A 17559-nucleotide genomic window follows, 5' to 3' on the forward strand; every position below is an offset into this window, starting at 1 on the left:
CATAGCCTTCCCCGTCTTGGAGACTGCTTCTCCCAGTAGAGTCCTCGAAGTTTCCCTTTTGCAGCGAAGTCCCAGGATGAAATCGAAGTGAAGTGTAGAAGCTGTCTCTCCCGAAGTGTGTTCCAAGTCGAAGTGTCTCGAACTGCCCTTTCTGTCTGCTTACTAAAAACAGTTATACTCTCTCGATCTGCCTTGCCTCCCCCAGATCGAGAGGTGTCCCAGGTTACTTCGTTAACTGTAAATGGCTGCAAAATGGCCGATTTCCCACTAACGGCCTTATCACCGGCCCTCATTGTTTTTGGTTTCAGTCACACAATGGTGTCTCTGGTGCCTAGTCCTCTAAAACGTTTCTGATATGATTGGATCTGTTAGGATGGGCCCGATGATGGTTTTAAGTAGCTTAACCCTGATTGCAGTGCAACCAGGTTCATTGTTCTTACCGGGCTACTGGCGACTTGCTATTACATATTCAATTCCATGTCTGGCCTGGAATCCACATAGGGACTGTGGAATTCCAGGCCCTGTCTCCAGTCTTGTTGCTGGGGAGAAAAATGACTCACTTCCAGCAGCTTTCTGGTCACGTGTCCCAGAACTCCATTTTGTACGTTTGAAAAGTGGCCAACTTTGTTTGATTCGGAAAGCAGGCGAGGTGGGGGAATTCTGCAAACTCCCTACACCCCCCCTGTGATACATAATAATTTTTCTTGAAAATTCCATTACGTATCATAATTCTGGCCCTCCTTAGTCGACCTTCCCCTTAGATTAATCTCTCCCCTCTACAGATACCCGCGATACATCGCACTTCCCATAACGCGAGACCGTGGTGTACACAAGCAGCTAGAAAAGGAAAAATCAACCAAGTACATTACATTACTTACATCCAAACATGGAGGGGCTCCGACGTCCCTGCTCACTTCGGTACATTCATCGTTCACAATCTTTATTAACAACCACGCCGCAAGAATTCTCATAGTACGGAGAGTCCCTTGGGAGGGTTTACGCAGATGAATCCCTGTTGATTCCCACGTAGTGTTCCTGCCAAGTTCTTTGTTTGCGGAACTGTCTCAACCGATCCCTCCCTCTACACTGCACGCAGACTAGGTACAGTACGATGCCTATCTGACACACCACCAGGATGTGGGAGGACAGACGGATCCACGAGGGGACCTCTATACTCTCAAAAATGTCCCACCACGGTGGAACCACTATATCCAAAATCTTGGACCCTATATCTATCGTCTTTTGCTCTAGGGTGTAAAAGTGTTTTGAGGAAACCACTACGGCCTTCAGTAGCTTTGCGAGGTGTTCAGGGAGAGGGGGAATCTCGTAGCCGAAGTGTGCTACATACTGTAACAATCCGGGATGGGGACAATTCGTTCCTGGGCCACTTGAACTTCTGCCTCGGGTTTGAAACAGAAACTGCTATCACTCACCGCACACCAGCTGTGCTGTCCGTGCCGGTAGTGGGACACGCCGGTGGTGACACACTAGGTCCCACCTCCTATATATGCCACCTGGGGGGGGGGAACGTGGCCTTGTGCCATCGCCTCCATGGTGCAATTTATAGGCTTCGCGCCGGCAGCTCTGAACCCACACCGCGGTCTTAAAAAGGCATTCAAGTGCTGGGGACACAGGATTATGTGTGCTCCCCGGCACCGGCACCCTGAAAGGTCCGTGCCTGTCATTTCGTGCTCCCACTTGATGACGTAAGGCGGGACCGCGGCAAAACGAATGTGCGCACCCCCTTGGATCACTCCAATATTCTCCACCCTGTACACCGGTGCGGGTCGGGCTGTCCTACCCATGACCGGCATCCTAACAACCACCCCCATGACTGTGTGGTTAGACCGACCACAGTCCATGGGAACTGGATAAGCCTCGGAGGCTAGCCGGAGTTGGCACGGGCTTAATGCGTTCTCATACGGGTGGAGGGCGGCGAGGTGTTTGTTACTGATCCAGGAGGGGACCAAACCCTGTTTCAGGTCCTCCAGATTACTGCGGCCCTCGCCCAGTAACCATGCCCCGTACAGTACGCACACCGCACTCTGCACTGCTTGGTCAGACGCATTCCTGTCCTCCCATACGAGAGCATTTACCGTTTTCGCATGCTTCTCCAACTCTGCTATGATTTCCTTCAAATGGACCGTCATAGCCTGGTCCTCATGCAGCTCCGAGCTCACTACTTTGTTCTCATCCATGAGAATCCCCTTTAGCTGTGTTTTCAGCTCATTTATCTGGGTCTGTAACTCAATGTCGTCTAAAGAGTTGATGACAGAAGTCCCAGTATTAAACGCGGTGAAAGTATCACCCAAAATACCCCTTCTCTGTCTCCCCGTGTCGCCCAAAAACTCGCGTGGTGTAGTGTAGAGTTCAGTCCTATCCCCACTAGAAAAATCAAATTCGTAAAACCTCCCGAACATGTCCTTTAAGAGGACCTGGTATAACTGTTCTCTTTCCTTGGGGCACCACTCGGGTAGACATACCTCGGTGAGATTTAAGATCACCGAGGCCACCGCGTAGTGTACCCCCTGGTACAGCACCTGATCGGTAGGCACTAGTACCAGTCCATTCCCAGGTCCCTTAGTGGTGGTAGGGTACCCTTCCCGGGGTGTCCTATTAGGTGGATTGGTGGGTATCGGCTTGCGGGTGCGCGCCACCAGTTCCGTGGCTTTAACTGGGGCTGCCCCTTGAAAAACCACGCATGAACGTATGTGAGAGCCCCACCTTATCCCCTTCCCCTGGTCCTGCCAGGCGGCAGAGAAGACAACTGAGATTCCTGCGGGGCAGGCCTCCTTCGATCCCCACATACACACATAAGTCCCTTGCTCGGATTCCCACCATTTGTCCCAACAGACACTTGTCCTTTCTGCCGTAGCAGTGACAGTTCGGTGGGTGTCATTGTCCATTCGCACCCACGTGGATGAAGCGTCTTTTAAGTCATTCTTTAACTTGCGGATCCACCACCATCGCGCGGCCGGGATCCTTCCGGTGCAGGTCAGGCAGACCTTCTTGCCAACGATGACTCCCACACGCGCAGCCACTATTTCCACCGTGGGACACACTAGGGATGCCTCGCCGTAGGTGAAATCGGGCTGGTCAGAATACCGGGTGGAATTGGACCCGACCCATCCGGGCCAGCGCCCCTGGTGGGTGTAGGTGGCGGGTCCCTCGGAGCCTCTCTCACAGCTCCCTGCAGTGACTACCGGAGCTCTCGGTCCGGAGCACCCAAAAACGTGGGAGTCTTCTACGTCTCCCCAGAGTCCTCTGCTCCCCTCAATTAGGGCGAGCAGGATGGCCAGCTGCCATGCGCGAACGCCTCTCTGTAAAACGAAAAGGAACATGCAGCCAGGTCTCTCCGGAGATGCTCTGGCCTGGGTTAAGCGGTGGTTGGGTCCCTCGACCTCGAACCCAAACACATACACTGTGAGCAACAAGACTTACTTAACCACTAAACTTATAAACCTAACTTAACTTATAATATACTATATACATCCGCCGCCCGTCTCCGGATGGCTAAGTCCCTGGTAGGGCCCCGGCTTGCCATTGCTTCCGGCGGGCCCGCGGTGTCCCTACCTATGGCCCCTTCACGGTCTGTGGCCGGCCGCTGGGGACCCCTGTCCTCAGCTTTCCTAATCCTCGGGACGGCTCTGGGCAAATGGAAGACGGGTGACCACGTCTTCTTGGGCTGGGGTGTGCGGGAAGACCTCCTGAGGGTGGGTGGAGCTTTCCTGGCCGGTGCTCCCCTGACTCGGGCCGCCGCTCCCTTGCATCCATCCCCCCCTCCTACCGTTGGGACAAACGTCCCGCTGCAGCCTACTGCTGCGACCCGCAGGTCTCCGCCCCCTGTTCCCACGACGGGGTCCGGGGCGGGGTTCCTGACCTCAGGTCCCTCCTTCCCTACACCTGAGCTAGGGGCGGGGCTACTCTCCTTGGTCTCCCCCCCCTCCTCATCTGAACTGAGAGTGGAGGCGCTGCCCTCGGGCTCCTCCCCCTCTATACCCGAGCTGAGGCTGGAGACGCTGCTCTCGGGTTCCTCCCCCTCAGCCACATCCCACAGAAGTGGAGGAACGCCCCACTCGCCGGTGGCTCCTCCCTTCAGACACGTCACCAGACCTGCTGCGGTCTGTGACCTGGTTCCCATATCGGGCTGGGGATTTCTATTCCCCAACCCCTGACCAGCCAGCTGTCGAGCCCTGCTTGGCTTAAGCAGCTTGCACTGGTTGATATGAAACCACTTTGTACGCCGGGGCATTTTCACGGCATACACCATGGGGCTGGCTTTGTCTACCACACTGAAGGGCCCCATGTACAAAGGCTCCAAACTTCCTACTCTGGCATAATTCCTGACCATGACCTGGTCTCCCACTTCCCATTCTTGGTGCCCTTTCGGTTCCAGCAGCAATCGGTTACTCTGATGCTGCCTCCCCATGTTCCCCGCTGCCTGCCCATGGACCTGCTTCAGGTGCTCATAGAGGGTTCGGGCGAACTTGTCCCGATTCACCTCCCGGAGTTGCCCCTCCGTAAGCAGCGGCGCTAACACATGGGTGGGGGTCGGCATGACCCTGCCTGTCATCAGCTCGTACGGGGAGTACCCCGTGCTTTTTGACTGGCTGGCCCGGATCCCCATCAACACTAACGGCAGGATCTCGGCCCATTTGCGGGGCGAGTCCACCGTCTCCTTTCTCAACCGTTCCTTGAGTGTCCGGTTCATGCGCTCCACAATCCCGGATGACTGTGGATTGTGAGCTACATGCCACTTTCCCTCAATGCCCAACAGCATAAGGGCCGTCTGCATCACCAGTCTGGTGAAGTGACTCCCCTGGTGGGACTCCACATACTGTGGTGGTCCCCACTGCGAGAACACCTCTCGGACTAGGATCCTTGCAGTTCCCAGAGCCGTGGCATTTCTACAGGGGAAGGCTTCCACCCATTTGGTGAACACATCCACCAGGACTAGGCAGTACTTAAAGCCTCCCTGGACGGTGGGCAGGGGCCCGATGTAGTCGACCTGGATCGACTGCCAAGGTCCCTCTACCCGCCTGCTGTGTCCGATGGGCACCTTCCTTTTCCGGGGGTCAGGGTTGTTTGCAGCGCACACGAGACAGTCTGCACAGAACTCGCGGACGTCCTCCCTGAGTCCCGGCCACCATCCCGCCTGTTCCACCCGCTGCCAGGTGGCCCCGGGCCCGGGGTGTCCCGCTCCCGGTCCCTCATGGGCCAGTTGCAGGAACTCCCTCCGGTGCGGCTGCGGCACAATCCACTGCTCCCCGCTGAACAGCATGCCCTCTTTAACGGAGAGGGTCGCTGTCCCAATACGGCCCCTCTACCCTCCTGCCCTCAATGACTGTGCTGAGGACAGCCTTCAGGGCCGGGTCCTGAGCCTGGACGGACTTAAGGTCTGGGGCTAATGCTACCCCGACCCTTCTTGGGCAAGCTCTCCGGTACACCGGCCACAGCCGGTCCGCGAAAGCTTGCGGAGTCTCTTCCACCAATTGGACCGTTTTCTCCACACGGGAGAACGGACTACCCTCATCCATGCCCAATGCCTCTAAGACTGCGTCCTTGAGCTCCTCGTACCCACTCTGACCTCTTTTATCCCCATCAGAGAGGGACTGGAGGAGGCTGCTTTCTAGGGAAAATAGCAGCATTTTGGCCTGCTCAGCGTCATCACAGTCGTTGACGCTGGCTGCCTGATCTACCTTGTAAGATTCGCAATTTTCAGCAAAAATCACGCAAGAAAACTGGATAAAATTAAGACTGTTTATTGACCAAAGTAAGCTTGCACAGAAAAACCTTTGATAAAAGGGCATACAAAATGGCCGCCAGGCCCCGTGATCAGTTTCTGGACCATTTTATTTCTGTTACTGCAAGCCAGACAGGCTTGTGGATTGAAGACAGTGAGCCCACGAAAGCCAATCTCTGGGAACCGAAACTCAGAGCAACAGCATACATATTCAATGGATTATAAGTACAGGATGGGGCCCATCAAGATATGGGCGGACAATGTAAAAACACTTATACCCATTTATCGTACAAAGGAAAAACCGTTTAGCAGCCATCAAGGAAAATGTCCGGACCGATCAATATGCGAACCGAGCCACGGTGACAATGCAAAAGACATTGAAAGACATTATCGGCCAGGAAGGCCAGTTTAAGTTATCACCGGCTCCGTTACAAGACAAAGCGCCCCTGCAGAGATTTCTGCCCGCCAAAATTAATACAAAGACAGGACTATGATTTGGCGGGAGATAAGACTGTCCCAAAAGAGTATAACTATGGATTGAAAGTCCAGCTAAATAACTTCGGACTCCGGGTTACTTGTACAACTTCTTCTTCACTGCCACGGCTTTCTTGTTGGGCGACTTCAGGCTTCCATTTTCTTCAAGAACTTTCTTCTACAAGGAACGAACGAAGGGCGGACGGTGCCCGGATCGGCGCCTCTTCCACTTCGGCAGATCGATGAAAACGTTTTCGTCTTTTTAAAGACGGACGGTTTCGGTAAAAGGACAACGTGGTCGGTGTTCAGCCAAACAAGGCTCGGCCACGACGAGAAGACGACGAGGGTGGCCCGGGTACTGGGGTCGGGAGATCATCGACGACCCAGGCCGACGGAGAAGAAACCCTCTGGAGAACCGGCGATCGATGCCACAAGATTCTCCCAAGTGCATAGCCTGCATCTGGGTCTGCTCCATGAACCCAAATTGACTTGGTGGATCTCAACCTTAACGAGCGCTCATCGAGGCTGGGTCTACCCCACCGCCTCGAGGGAGGAGAGAATATCGACTGCGCCAGAAGTTTCCAAATCCACGTGACGACGGAAAGCGGTGCCAAAAAGGCTGCGAACCCCCCTTTCTCGCGATTTCGAGAGTGGTGAGCATGATCCCAAGTTCCCCAGGTCGAAACTTAGTTTAGGTATAGGGGAGGGAGTTAAGGGAAATCGTAATGTGTTTCCCCTTTTTCGATGTGCCGTGTGTTCCCCATTTCCATAGAGTCAAGTTCATAAATTTGTGCATGATTGTAGTAACTTTAATCTGTGCCTATGATATGTATTTTGTAATGCTTCAAACTGTTTAAAAATAAAAGCATCCATTTTGTGCTATTCAACCTGGTCTATTGAGTTCTTTCTCTGCACTACTGTTCTCTGCACCTAAGTCCAAGGTCTAGAACCGTAGGGGGGAGTGGGTCGAACCACTCAAGGGTAATTATTGCACGAAGCCTGGCAGGAGACCAGAAAGAGCAAGAGAAACCCCCTACAGAAATGGCGACCGCGGCAGGACCTTGGCAGCAGGAAAGTAGTGTGTTAGATCAAGATCTGAATAGACGAAATGTGATGGATGAAAGAATAGCAGATTATGTTTTCGGAAAAGTCAACCTCACAAAACAATGGCTATCTGATCTACTAAGGGATAGGCGCCCGCTAGACGCAGCCATCAAGTGGACAGCGGGTAGAGAGCATAAGAAATCTGTAGAAAAGGCGGTCTGGCTGATGTGCTACAAGAAGCAAGTCCAGCTTTTGGACCAGGTAGTTGCAGCACAGACAGTCCAGATCAACGGCTTGCTTAAAGGCGTGGAGGAAAAGGTTGCGGGAGGTCAAAAACTGATTGAATCGCTTGACGCGCTGAACCAGGAACGCCGCTCTGTAATTCGCTGCCACGAAACCCGGGTAGAATATTTAAAATGTCAGGTCGTGGAGGCCAAGGCCAGTGAAGGTAGAATGAGAGAGAGGTGTTCCCGTCTAGCCAAACAAGTAGATGCCCAAGAGGAAAAGCTCCTGGGAGCCAGGGCAGCATATAAAATGGCCATGGAGGATAGATCTGAGAACACCGACCACAGCACTTGCCGCCGGGAGCTAGAGGACCTGAGAAAGGCCCTAGCGAAGGCAAACGGGTTGGTGTGTCTCATAAATCCACCAGCGAGTCAGCTGTTGCTAGCCAAGGAATCCAAAAGACCGATTCCACAAGAGGCAGTTGGGGTACCAACCCCCGAACCTTCTGCGCCTCCTGCCTATGAGGAGTCTTGGACTCCGGGACAGGAGACGGAGACGGTAGAGGAAAAGAGCCCTGAGGTAGAGCAACCCCAGACAGTAGAGTCGGGGTCGGCGCCAATGTGTCCAACGAGACACCGGAGGATCGGTCCAAATGAAGAAAATGGCGATGACGGACCCCTTGAGAGTCAGATCATAATGCCTCATAGCGCACGACAGCTAAGAGAGATGATAAGTCACATCCCAAAACTCTCCGAGTCAGGAGATCCCTCCGTGCATTTCAGGGACGTGGAGCAGACCGCAGCAGTCAATGACTGCGACGGGGTTGAACAGTCTAAAATGCTGCTGTTCTCCCTGGACAGTTCGCTCCTCCAGTGTCTCCCTGACGAGAGCAAGAGAGGGCACAGGGACTATGAGTTGCTACGGGATGAGATTCTGGAGATCATGGGAGAGGGGGACGGAACTCCGTTCCTCCGTTTAGAAAAGACAGTGCAGCTAGAGGGAGAACCCCCACGGGTTTTCGCCGACAGGTTGTGGCCAGTGTATCGGCGCAGCTGCCCGGGCGGGCCGGCCCGGGCCGGGCTGGATGGCGAACAAAGGGCTCACTGGCTTCGGTGCCTGGTAGCAGGTTGCCTGCCAGTAGTGAAGGAACAGGCCAAAGCATGGTTTGACCCCACTAACGCCCGCTCCACGGAGGAAGTAGTACTAGATCAGCTCACGATCAGTTATAGAAACAACAAGGGCAAGAAAACGCCTGTTGTGAAAGGAAAGGTGCATGAGGTGAGACCCGCAGCCTCTGCTAAAAAGGAATGGCGTCAGGAGGGAAATCGCCATCCCCAAGCAAATAGCAGTTGTTACGGGTGTGGGAAGGAGGGTCATTGGCGCAAGGACTGTAGGAATCCTTGGAAGGATAAGAGGGAGAGAGAGTTCGCCGCAGCCCAAGATCGAGCCCAAGCCCGAGTCGCCAATGGCCCGAGAGTTTCCCCAACACCAGCACAACCACAAGTGCAGGCCGCTGCCCCAACACCAGTCCAGAACCCAACCGTAGCTTTTGCCCCGAATGAAGGGGGTGGTGCGGTTGTGGACCCCGCTGCGATCGAGTCAGTCTTGGAGACTATGCGGTCTCTGATGACCTGGCAGGGGAAGGTAGCGGTTGCTAACAGCCCTATCGCCCCCGAGACCCCAGCCGAAACACCTAAATGACTGACGCCCGCGCAGCCCATCTACTTGTGTCCGCTCCGCTATGACGCTTGGAGAAGACCTGTGGTGGAGATGGAGGTGGAGAAACAAAGGGGTAGTTACCTGTTGGATACGGGAGCTTCATGTACCTTGATCCACACGGACAAACCTTTTGCCTCACCTCTGTCCGCCCAGGCTCCATATTTAGTAGCGGGTTTCACGGGTAGAGCACAGGCTGGCGCGCACTCCCTCCCGCTCTCCATTCAGTTGGGAGCGCTCCACACCACATGGACGTGCATCCTATTGAAGTGGAAAGAGGGGGGGGGGAAAGGCATCCTCGGGGCTGATTTCTTGGTGGAACACGGGATCCTCGTGGACCTGAGAAATCACTGTCTCTGGGGAGCCGAGGGCGGTTTAGGTAAGGTAGTCGTAATCCCGGGGAAGGAAGAAAAGGGGGCCCTGTGCACTATGAAGCCATCAGGAGGTTACGATCTCGAGCTCATGATAACAAACGTCCCAACGGACTTGCAGGCGCGTGTGTCAGAAAATCTGACCGCGTTCGCCACCCACAAGCACGACTGCGGGAGAGTCACTGGGTTCGAAGTCAGCGTAGACGGGGACCCCATGATCCGACCCCAAAAGCAGTATAATTTCCCCAAGGAGGCAGAACCCGACATGGAGACAGCAATATCTTCATTGGTACAGCAGGGCGTATTGAGGACGATAGCCACCCACGTGAACTCCCCATTATGGCCGGTAAAGAAACCGGACAATTCGTGGAGAGCCACGGTGGACTATAGAGTCCTCAATAGTAATATCCCAGCCTGCGCGCCCACGGTAGCAGCAGTTGCAGACTTAATAGGGAGTATTCCAGCATCGGCGACCACATTCACGGTGCTGGACATCTCGAACGGTTTTTGGTCCATTCCGCTGCGGCGGGAGGACCAGTACAAGTTTGCCTTTACTTTCAAAGGGCAACAGTACACCTGGAACTGCTTACCACAGGGTTTTCACAACAGCCCCAGCATTTTCCATCAGTGTATGGCGGGGAGTTTGAAAGAGTTCAGCCAGCCCAACCAGATAGTGCAGTATGTGGACGACTTACTCCTGTTCACAGATACAAGGGAGCAGCACGGCCCACTGTTAGCCGAATTGTTGGAACTGTTAGAAAGGAAGGGTTTCAAAGTAAACCCAAAGAAAGCGCAGATCGGCCAGCAGGAAGTTAAATTCCTGGGTCTGGCCATCCGCGCTGGGGAAAGAGCCATAGATAAGGCCAGACGGGAATCTATACAAGATCTGCCGATTCCCAACACAGTAACGGGTGTAAGGTCCTTTTTGGGATTGACCGGGTACTGCAGAGATTTCATCGAGGACTATGCTGCCACAGCGGCCCCGCTACTTCGACTCTTACACAAGGGAGTCGAGTGGTCTTGGGACGAGGGGTGCCAGGCAGCATTCGAGAAGTTGAAAAGAGATCTGCAGACCGCGCCAGCCCTAGGGGCCATAGATGGGGGAGAGGAGTTCTTTCTGGAGGTAGCCGCTAGTGGGGACAGCCTGAGCGCAGTACTGCTCCAAGAGCGGCACGGCAAGCTAAGACCAGTAGTTTATTCCTCCAGGGTGCTCACGGATGTGGAGAGGAGTTTCTCCAATTGCGAACGGCATCTCCTGGCCACGCATTGGGCTGTGAACAGATCAGTGATCTTCACAGGGACCTCTCCCATTACGCTCCTCACCCATCACACCCCCACGAAGATGCTTCTGGACGGGAGGATTAAGGATGGGACCGTAAGCAGCGCTCGGATTGCGCGCTGGACCCTCCTCCTTTCCCAGATGGATCTCAAAGTTAAAGGCCTCTGCGCGCCAAGGCTCGCAGCCAATATGGCATATCCCGGGACAGCCCATCAATGTTCCATAGAAGGGGTATGGGAAGTTAACATAGGTTTACGGGCCGGGATACATCCCACGGGCCGCGAGATCTACGTAGACGGTTCTAGCACTGTAGCTGACGGCAAGCGACTCACAGGGTGTGGAGTTTATGACCCTGCGGCAAACATTGCCCTGGCAATAAAGCTCCCCAGCACTATGAGCGCGCAGCAGGCTGAACTGTCCGCGGTGGCGTACGTGGTTACCCACCCCGAGATTTTCCCAACCCCATACACGATTTGCTCAGACAGCATGTTCACGTGCAATTCGTGTACGGAGTACCTCGCCATCTGGTCCCGACGCGGGTACACCTCCGCGGACGGGCGGCCTTTAACAGTTAAGCCCTTGCTGGAGAAGATCCTAGCAGCTGTGGGGGAGAAAGGAGAGGTGTTCATCCATAAGGTGAAGGCTCACTCCATTACAGAACCCCGCAGTCAGGGCAACCAGCAGGCGGATGCGCTAGCCAGGGAGGGTGCCCGCAACGGCATTCTCTGGGACCCATACGAACCCGGACCCGTGGCGGCGATCCAAGGCAGGGAGGGAATTCCCGGGAACACAGGGGTGACACCGCCCCCAGACCTAAAGACCGTCCAAACCCTGGATCCCGCCCTAAAAGCAGTCCTAAAAGCCATCACAGAGGGCAAACAGGTAGAAGGTCCGTACAGTACGGCAGCCCTCACAGTCAAAGAAGGTATGCTGTTCCGAAAGGAGCAGTGGGTTGTGCCGCAGCAGCACCGAAGGGAATTCCTGCAATTGGCCCACGAGGGTCCAGGAGCGGGACACCCCGGACCTGAGGTCACCTGGCAACGGGTGGAGCAGGCGGGATGGTGGCCGGGACTTCGGGACGATGTCCGCGAGTTCTGCGCAAGCTGTCTTGTGTGTGCTGCTAACAACCCAGACCCCCACAAAAGGAAGGTGCCCATGGGGCACATCAGGAGGGTAGAGGGACCATGGCAGTCGATTCAGGTCGACTACATAGGGCCCCTGCCCGCCGCCCAGGGAGGCTATAAGTACTGCCTTGTCCTGGTAGATGTGTTCACCAAATGGGTAGAAGCCTTCCCGTGCAGAACAGCTACGGCACTGGGTACTGCTAAGATCTTGATTTGGGAAGTGTTCTCACGGTGGGGACTCCCCCGTTTTGTAGAGTCCGACCAAGGGAGTCAGTTCACCGGTCAAGTAATGCAGAACGCCCTCAGGCTCTTGGGCATTGAGGGAAAGTGGCACGTAGCATACAATCCCCAGTCATCCGGGATTGTTGAGCGTATGAATCGGACCCTCAAGGAAAAGCTGAGGAAAGAGACAATGGGCTCGCCCCAGAAATGGGCGGAGGTCCTGCCTTTAGTCCTCATGGGGATCCGAGCCAGCCAGTCCAAAAGCACGGGGTATTCCCCGCACGAGTTAATGACTGGAAGGATCATGCGAACACCCACCCATGTGCTAGCCCCGGTGCTCACTGAGGGCCAGCTCCGAGAGGTGAAACGGGACAAATTCGCCCAAACCCTCTTGGAGCGCCTGAGACAGATTTATGGGCAGGCGGCTGGGAACATGGGAAGACAGCACCAGGGAAATAAACTGTTGTTGGAACCTCGGAAACAACAAGAGTGGGTAGTCGGGGACCAGGTCATGGTCCGAAACTACGCCAGGGTAGGGAGTTTTGAACCACTGTACATGGGGCCATACAGCATTGTAGACAAAGCCAGCCCCATGGTTTATGCAGTGAAGACGCCCCGACGTACCAAATGGTTTCACATCAACCAGTGTAAACTGTTTAAACCGGGTACACCAGGGCCACCAAAGGGGACCAGGTCTGAGAACAAAGATCCTCAGCCTGTAACAGAGTCACAGACCACACAGGCTGGAGCAGTAGCCTGCGTGAAGGGAGAGGCCATCCCATTGGAGTGGGAGGTCTCATCTTTTGAATGGGATTTAGGCAGGGGAGAGCCCGAACAGCTCAACCTCGCTTTAGACCCAATCACGGAGGAGGAAGAGTCAGAGGACGGCAGTCCCGCCCTCGACTCAAGCTTGGGGGAGGTAGGGAGTGGGGGTGAAGACTCGTTACCTGTAGGGACAGGTGAGGTGGAGTCGGAAGCCACAGATCCCGACCCCGGGGGGGCGGAGCCTGAGGAAGGGGAGCTGGAGCCGGCAGCTGTGGAGGAACCACAGGCTGTGACGGTAACAGTCACGACCCCAGGTCCATCGGCCCCGGGAGCCCAACCCAAAGCAGCCCCTCGTAGGTCAGCTCGAGCGCCCCAGCCCAGAAAATTTTGGCCAGATTCTCCCCATCCTCCCCAACCACGGTTTAAAGCAGCCCCAGGAAGACATGATCCCCGTTCAGCAGCGACAGGCTGCGGGGGATCAAGGCCAAAGATCAATGCAGCCCCACCGCAGGGTGTGGCACACGACAGACCTCACAGGGATTCGGAAAGCCGCCCCACGGAGGGCGGCGCTGTACATAAGTTAAGATAGGTAATTATGGTCATAGTTTAAGGAATGTAAAGTATATGGTGTTAAGAGTACAATTTTGAAGTCTGCCCGGTATGTGTGTTTGTTAGGGAGCGGGGTCCAGGAACCCGCGCGTCCAATTAATTTAGGCCAGCACCTATCGGGAGCCCGGCTACATCATTTTGTTGGTTACAGAAACCTGGGATACGATGGAAAGGATTGTCGTCGCGTTCATGGCGATCGGGTGCGGGTGGGCCTACCGAGGCCGCACCAAGGACGTCATCATTTTCGGGTGCTCCGGGGACACGGCCCCCATCGCAACGGATGGGACGGGGGAGCGAGAGGTAGAGGAAACCGCCACCTACTTCCACCAAGGGAGATGGCCAGGTTGGCTGGGAACGAATTCTACGGAATATTCCAGCAATTTCGGTTTTGCCTACCAAGAGACTTCATTAACGTGCCCTCGAGTGAGGATCCTAGCGCCCAGAGTCAGCGTCACCGTGGGAAAGAGGATTTGTCTGGTGTGCAATGGGAACGTACCACCAAGGCGATGGTGGTGGCTACGAAAGCTGGGAAAGGACATGAGAAACTCTACGGTCGAGTGGGAGCGACTGGGTAATAATACCCATCGGACTATTACGGGAACTCACGGACAATTACGTGTGTGTTGGGACAAATGGTGGGAACCGGATGAGGGAATATATGTCTGTATGTGGGGTTCGAGACGCGTCTGCCCCAAGGGCGTGTCCATCTTCTTCCAGAGGCAGTGGCAGGATGAAGGGAAGGGGATGAGATGGGATGTTAGCACTCGAGCGTGCGGAGCCCCATACTCCCCTATTCCGGTGAACGCCACTGAACTCATCACCCGCCCACGCAAGCCCCTGCCCACGCTTCCGGTAGCACTAGCCCAGAAAGGAGGGTGCCCAACCACCACCAGGGGACCCGGGAACGGTTTAGTATTGGTACCCACCGGCCAGGTGCTGTACCAAGGGGTACACTACGCGGTGGCCTCAGTGATTTTAAATCTCACTGAGGTAAGATTGCCGGAGTGGTGTCCCAAAGAAACGGAACAATTATACCAGGTCCTGTTAACCAGTATGTTTAGACAATTTTACGAATTTGATTTTGCCGACATCGACAGAGACAAATTATACACCACACTGCCAGAAGTTTTGGATCGAGTCGGGAGGCAAAGAAGGGGTACTGTAAATGACATATTCACTGCTTTTAATACCGGGACATCTGTTGTCAACGCTCTAGATAACGTGGAACTGCAGACACAGATCAACGGTTTAAAAGCCCAGTTAAGGAACATATTGACAGACGAAAACAAGGTCGTGGGTTCTGAGTTGCATGAGGACCAGGCCATGACACTACACTTTAAGGACATAATTGCTGAGCTGGAGAAACACGCGAGAACGGTAAATGCACTCATTAAGGAGGATCGGAATGCGTCCGATCAAGCTGCGCAAAACGAGGCCTGTGTGCTGTACGGGGCGTGGTTATTGGGCGAGGGCCGCAGTAATCTTGAGGATTTAAAACAGGGTTTGGTCCCGTCCTGGATCAGCAACAAGCACTTGCAAGCGCTCCACCCTTTTGAGAATGCATTAAGCCCGTGCCAGCTCAGACTAGCCGCAGAAGCATACCCAGTTCCAGTGGACTGCGGACATTCGAATCACACTATTATGGGAATAGTAGTAAGAATGCCGGTGTTGGGTCCCGCAGCAAAGCCCGCCCCGGTATACAGAGTAGAGAACATTGGAGTCATTCAGGGGGGCGCACACATTCGTTACGCAGTGGTCCCGCCTTACGTCATCAGATGGGAGCGTACGATGACAGGCACCGACCTCTCGGGATGTCGGAGCCGGGGAGCACACATCATCCTGTGTCCCCAGCACTTGAATGCCTTTTTGAAACCACAGTGCGGGTTCAGAACCGCTAGCGCGAAGCCGGTGAATTGCACCATGGAGGCAATGGCAGAGGACCATGTGCCCCCACAGGTAGCATATATCGGGGGTGGGACATACTGCGTCACCACTGCAGCGCCTCAGTACCGATATGGACAACACGAGTGGTGTTCGGTCGGTGATAGCAGTTTCTGTTTCAAACCCAGGGCCGAGGTTCAAGTGGCACAACAACGAATTGTTCCCATTCCTGCGCCCTCCACTGTACACATCACTATCAAAGAGAATTTCACAGACTTACAACGATTTGTCGCGCATTTTGGTTATGTCATTCCCCCTCTTCCCGAACACCTCACCAAGGTTTTAAAAGCCGTTATAGTTTCGCAGAAACATTTCTATACACTGGAGCAGAAGACTTTAGAGATAGGAAAAGACATATTGGATATAACCATCCCACCATGGTGGGACTTGTTCACCAACATAGAGGTCCCCGCCTGGATTAGAATAGCATCCCATATCCTAGTAGTATGTCAGGTTTTGATTGTGATATTTTTGCTCTTCGTGCATTGCAAAAGAGGCAAACGCCTCCAGAGGCACGAGAACACAGGAGAATGGAGAGAACGCTATGTGCAGATGGGGGAAGCAGATACCCCACTCTAAGCTGCTAGTATAAGATTAAGCGTCCCACCATTTAAAAAAATTTTTTTTTTTTTTTTGATTGTTTTGGGTTATAAGGAAATAAGTATTGTCATGTTATTAGTTGTTCTTAAGTTTTTTTGGATTAATAAAAGATGCATGCAGATGGCGCAAAAGGGTATCAACCCCTGCCCATCTGACAGGTGAAGGTGTTATAGTTTAAGATTTGCTGTCTATGATTCCAAATGTGCATGAGGTAATTTTCATTTTTCTCCGGAAATGGGAACTGCATGTGTCGTGAGGGGCATAGATAGTTAAGTGCCAGGAATGTTTGGATGTGGGGAATCAGGGAAAATTTGCTCATCAAGGATTATTGATACTTTAAGCAAGCTATCAGTATCACAGGGGGGCCTGTAAGATTCGCAATTTTCAGCAAAAATCACGCAAGAAAACTGGATAAAATTAAGACTGTTTATTGACCAAAGTAAGCTTGCACAGAAAAACCTTTGATAAAAGGGCATACAAAATGGCCGCCAGGCCCCGTGATCAGTTTATGAACCATTTTATTTCTGTTACTGCAAGCCAGACAGGCTTGTGGATTGAAGACAGTGAGCCCACGAAAGCCAATCTCTGGGAACCGAAACTCAGAGCAACAGCATACATATTCAATGGATTATAAGTACAGGATGGGGCCCATCAAGATATGGGCGGACAATGTAAAAACACTTATACCCATTTATCGTACAAAGGAAAAACCGTTTAGCAGCCATCAAGGAAAATGTCCGGACCGATCAATATGCGAACCGAGCCACGGTGACAATGCAAAAGACATTAACAGACATTATCGGCCAGGAAGGCCAGTTTAAGTTATCACCGGCTCCGTTACAAGACAAAGCGCCCCTGCAGAGATTTCTGCCCGCCAAAATTAATACAAAGACAGGACTATGATTTGGCGGGAGATAAGACTGTCCCAAAAGAGTATAACTATGGATTGAAAGTCCAGCTAAATAACTTCGGACTCCGGGTTACTTGTACAACTTCTTCTTCACTGCCACGGCTTTTTGTTGGGCGACTTCAGGCTTCCATTTTCTTCAAGAACTTTCTTCTACAAGGAACGAACGAAGGGCGGACGGTGCCCGGATCGGCGCCTCTTCCACTTCGGCAGATCGATGAAAACGTTTTCGTCTTTTTAAAGACGGACGGTTTCGGTAAAAGGACAACGTGGTCGGTGTTCAGCCAAACAAGGCTCGGCCACGACGAGAAGACGACGAGGGTGGCCCGGGTACTGGGGTCGGGAGATCATCGACGACCCAGGCCGACGGAGAAGAAACCCTCTGGAGAACCGGCGATCGATGCCACAAGATTCTCCCAAGTGCATAGCCTGCATCTGGGTCTGCTCCATGAACCCAAATTGACTTGGTGGATCTCAACCTTAACGAGCGCTCATCGAGGCTGGGTCTACCCCACCGCCTCGAGGGAGGAGAGAATATC

Source organism: Somniosus microcephalus, unplaced genomic scaffold, assembly GCF_052327205.1.
Source record: "Somniosus microcephalus isolate GS21.2 unplaced genomic scaffold, FLI_Smic_1.0 unresolved_chr3, whole genome shotgun sequence".
Lineage (NCBI taxonomy): Eukaryota > Metazoa > Chordata > Chondrichthyes > Squaliformes > Somniosidae > Somniosus > Somniosus microcephalus.